Source organism: Nicotiana attenuata, unplaced genomic scaffold (assembly GCF_001879085.1).
Source record: "Nicotiana attenuata strain UT unplaced genomic scaffold, NIATTr2, whole genome shotgun sequence".
Lineage (NCBI taxonomy): Eukaryota > Viridiplantae > Streptophyta > Magnoliopsida > Solanales > Solanaceae > Nicotiana > Nicotiana attenuata.
This window is the reverse complement of record NW_017670683.1, coordinates 351,777-356,842: the sequence shown is the minus strand read 5'-3', so window position 1 is coordinate 356,842 and position 5,066 is coordinate 351,777.

The following is a 5,066-nucleotide window of genomic DNA, read 5'->3' as shown; positions in this document are numbered from 1 at the left end:
GGTTGCAGTTAGTGGTATTCTTACGCCATGCGGTATCTAGTGAAGGAATAAAAGTATACCCTCAGAAGACAGAATCTGTCAAAAACTGGCCAAGGCCGACTACGCCAACCGAAATTAGAAGTTTCTTAGGGTTAGCTGGCTACAATAGAACGTTTGTAGAGGGGCTTTCCTCACTTGCAGCTCCATTAACTAAGTTGACTCAGAAAGCAGTTAAGTTCCAGTGGTCAGACGCTTGTGAGTAAAGTTTTCAAGAGTTAATGAAGAGGCTGACCACTGCACCTGTGTTAACCTTGCCAGCAGGTTCGGGTGGGTTCACAGTGTATTGTGATGCCTCCAGAGTAGGCCTTGGTTGTGTTCTTATGCAAAATGGAAAAGTTATTGCTTATGCTTCCAGGCAGTTAAAGAATCATAAAAAGAACTACCACACACACGAATTGGAGCTTGCAGCAGTGGTGTTTGCATTAAAAATATGGCGACACTACCTTTATGGCGAGCATTCTGAAGTGTTTACAAATCACAAAAGCCTCCAGTACATTTTCAGGCAAAAAGAATTAAATTTGAGACAGAGAAGGTGGCTCGAGCTATTGAAAGATTATGACATCAATATCATTTATCACCCGGGCAAAGCTAATGTGGTAGCAGATGTACTTAGTAGGAAGTCAATGGGTGTCTTGGCCCATCTTGCAGTACAAAGGCGATCTTTGGGTTGAGAAATTCAAAAACTAGCAAATGATGGAATTAGATTGGATGAGACCGAAGAAGGAGGTATAACTGCTTATGCCTTAGCGCAATCCTCCCTTGTTGCGCATGTTAAGGCTAAGCAAGACGAAGATCCATACTTAGTGAAATTAAAAGAAGGAGTTAGAAACAAAGAAATCACTGCTTTCACTTTAGGAAGTGACGGAGTTTTGAAGTTGAATGATCGATTATGTGTGCCTCATGTAGATGGTCTTAGGAAGGCCATAATGGAGGAAGCTCACAGTTCGAGGTACTCTATCCACCCAGGTGCTACCAAAATGTATCTAGATTTGAAAGAGTTGTATTGGTGGAAAGGCATGAAGAAACAAGTAGCAGATCATGTGGCTAAATGTTTAAATTGCAAGCAAGTCAAAGCCGGGCATCAGAGGCCTGGTGGCCTAGCTCAAGATATAGAGATACCATAGTAGAAGTGGGAGATGATTAATATGGATTTCGCAGTAGGTCTACCTCACACGTACTGTAAACATGATTCAATTTGGGTTATTGTAGACCGACTAACAAAGTCCGCGCATTTCCTACCAGTAGAGATGACAGATTCCGCAGAGCAGTATGCGCAATTGTACATCAAAGAAATAGTCTGATTGCATGGTACTCCAGTTTCAATCATATCTAACAGAGGCCCTCAGTTCACGGCGCATTTTTGGCAGGCATTTCAGAAAAAATTAGGTACCAAGGTCAATTTAAGCACCGCTTTCCATCCACAGACCGATGGCCAGTCAGAAAAGACCATTCAGACTCTTAAAGATATGTTGTGTGCGTGTGTTATAGATTTTGGAGGTAATTGGGATGATAACTTGCCACTTATAGAATTTGCTTATGATAACAGCTAGCAGGCCAGCATTGGTATGGCTCCTTATGAAGCGTTGTATGGGCGGAGATGTAGGTCTCCAATGGGTTGGTTTGAACCAGCAGAGGTACCATTGATTGGTCCAAAGTTTGTTTGTGAGGCCTTAGAGAAAGTTCAGCTAATCAGAGAAAGACTGAAAGCGGCTTAGAGTCGTCAAAAGTCTTATTCTGACAAGAGGCATCGTGAATTAGAGTTCATGGTTGGTGATAAGGTATTTTTGAAAGTTTGACCAATGAAAGGAGTTATGAGGTTTGGTAAGAAAGGGAAACTTAGCCCTAGATTTATCGGACCTTATGAAATTCTAGAAAAGAAAGGAAATGTGGCTTATGAGCTAGCGCTACCCGTTGAGTTGTCCTCTGTTCATCCTGTCTTTCATGTGTCTATGCGTAGGAAGTACATTCATGATGAGTCGCATATAATACCTGCCGGTACCATAGAAATTAAAGAAGGCCTGACTTATGAAGAGGTACCTATAGAAATTCTCAATAGGCAAGTAAGAAAGTTAAGAACAAAAGATATAGCATCGGTAAAAGTTTTGTGGAGTAATCATGATTCAAAAGAGGGTACGTGGGTGGTCGAGGAAGATATGAGAGAGAAAATCCATATTTATTTGAGGAAAAAGGTATGTGAACCTAAGTTTGGTGTGATATTTATATTTTATTTATTAAATACAAGTTAACATGTGTTTATGTCCTTGCTAGATTATACTTAGATGCTGAAGTATTTTAGTTTTTGTCAGGGTATCTTTAGTTATTTAATAATTTAGTGCCATGCTAGAGTATATTTAATTCATTAAAGTTATTTAATTCATTAAAGTTATTTAATTTTTGTAAAGTGTTGTGCTTTAGAATTTGGTTGGTTATTGTGGTACCTCCTTGTCGGAGTGTGTGTAACTAGTTTATGAGATGTGCATAGTGCCTGTGAATGGCCTGTTACGATGTATTTGGTTGTTGTTGGTGTATTTGTGGTATTTGTAACAGGGATATTTTTTTTTGGGTAGTCCAATTTACAAGGAAAACTCTGCCGAAAATTTTGAAAATTTAGGGAGTTAGCCAAAATTTTGAGTCCCTTGGAAGAGTGAGTAGTGGTAAGAAAACTTAAGAGGTTCAAGTACTTAAGGAATGATTGTTAGCTTAAGAATAAGGCCTTAGCAACATTCGAGGACGAATGTTTTTAAGGAGGGAAGATTGTAACACTCCTCAAATTTATAAAAATTTCAAGACTCGCTAAATATAGAATTAAAATTTTCTTCTTTTTTTCTTAAATTATACTCATATTATGGATTTAAATCCTTGAGATTGACTTTTGAGCTACTTCTCTATTTATAAATAATTGAATATACAATTAGGATATTAATAATCTTAATATTATTAATTAGTAAAAGTGGGTATCATTAATTATTAGTTAAGTAAAAACAAAATAATAATTTTAATAATAATAATAATAATAAAACATAGAAAAGAAAAGGGGCTTAAAGCCTTGGAAAAGGTAAGAAACCTGTTCATTCAAAAGAGAAAAGGTTTAAAGCCTTAAAAGTAATACAGAACTAAAGTTCTGTTTAGTCACGACAGCAAAACATAGAAAGCGCTAAAAAAACCTTACGAACGGCGGCAGCCTGAAAATTCTCCCGCACGAAAAATTCTAGGGTTCTTTTCAACTTAGTTATTCTTGAACTCAGGTATTTAAAACTCCATATGGTCAGTTATCATACAGCGGTAATTGGTAAGAAGTGAATAGTTAATTCTCTTCTTCTTCTATAGCAACAATAATTTTCATGTTTAGGTGTAAACCTTAAAATTAATTAAAATATACAGATTATTGTAGAATTAATTATTTGAAGGGTATAAATTGGACTGGGATCTACGTATTGGCTCGGAAAGTTTTGAGGTGAGTTGATACAATACTTTACTAAAGTAGTTTAACTCACAAAAGCACGCATACAAGGTGTTTGATGAATTGCTTTAAAGAGTTTATATTTACTTAATTAGAGCTAATGAGTACCTATTAACTTAGAATTGTTCTAACAAAAGTTTAGACGATTTATTATGATATACGTGCATAATTTTTCAGATTTTTGGGTTGTTCTTATATGCTATTTTCATGTTGAAAATTTATGAAAAAGCAAGAATCTTTAGAAATACTTTTACATGTTTATTTCATTCTCTCAGCACCTTGTACAGGTTGGGCGGAGCTTAAAGAAGCAAGCCCCTATCAAAGAAAGCCATTGCGCCTTATGCCATGCTTTACATTTAAGGATACCAGCATGAGCATGTACATGATGTTCTATAAAGAAAAGAACTAGACTTGAAAAGTCACAAGAAGAAGTTTTAGAAAGAAAAGATTTTTGGGAGTATCCTTTATTCTGAGAAGGGGTCATCGTCCAGGCCGAGGGTCCTGACCAAGGCGTTGACCTCCTGAAACTACTTGTGCCAAAGTAGGGAGCACATGAGCCGAGGGTCTCGTTGCTGAGAATTTACTTACCCATGCTAAGGTATGATATATGAGCGCTGAGAACCATGAAGCGAGTGGCACCTCGTGGATTGGGCCTATTCGATCAGGTTGGGATCGAACCCGTGCCGATCACACGGTGACTGAAACAGAACTAAGTCGGGATAGTTGGAACTCCCAAAGTATAAAGTGAAGTATTTTAAAATGAAAAGAATTTCTTTTAGAATATTCATAAACTTCTATTATGCAATTATTTTAGAATTATTCTTATAAGTTTTATGTTTTACATGCATTTACAACCTTTGCTCGTAGTGTATATGTTACTAAAGTTTTCCCCCTGTTGTTGAGACTCATTGAGTACAATGGATGGTACTGACGTTCTCTTTTGGGAACCTATGTTGGTATGCGGTACAACGTAGGAACCGGTTTTGCAGGCGAGCAGGCTACTGGTTAGGACTTCCTTCTCTTCCAGTGCTATTGGTGAGCTCCGCTTTTGTTCGTGGAGTATTCCTTGGAGTTATCTTTATTTAATTATTTCTTTGTTTACTTAGAGAACTGGACAGAAAATCTCATATCCTGAGCAGTGCATCAGTTTATCAGTAGAGGCTTCATAGACATACACGTTGGGTTAAGATTCAGATGTTTTTCATAATAACTTAGTAGTAATTCAATAGTTACTACGAATAAAGTTTTGGAGTTGATTTATTTAAATATTTAAATTAATCAAAAGTATTTGGTTAGAGTATTGCCTTGTTGCGTATAAAGTTTGGAGTTATAATAGATTTGATAAGCAGAGATGGTTCGCTCGGTCATGTTTAGTGATCGAGTGCCGGTCCCGGCTTGTTCAGAAAATGGGTCGTGACAAACTTGGTATCAGAGTCTCAGGTTTACGGAGTCCTAGGGGTCTATGAAGCTGTGTTAGTAGAGTCTTGTTTATGTGTATGAAGCGCGCCATACTTATAAACAGGAGGCTACAAGCATTTAGGAATAGTCTCATTTTTTTTCATACTTT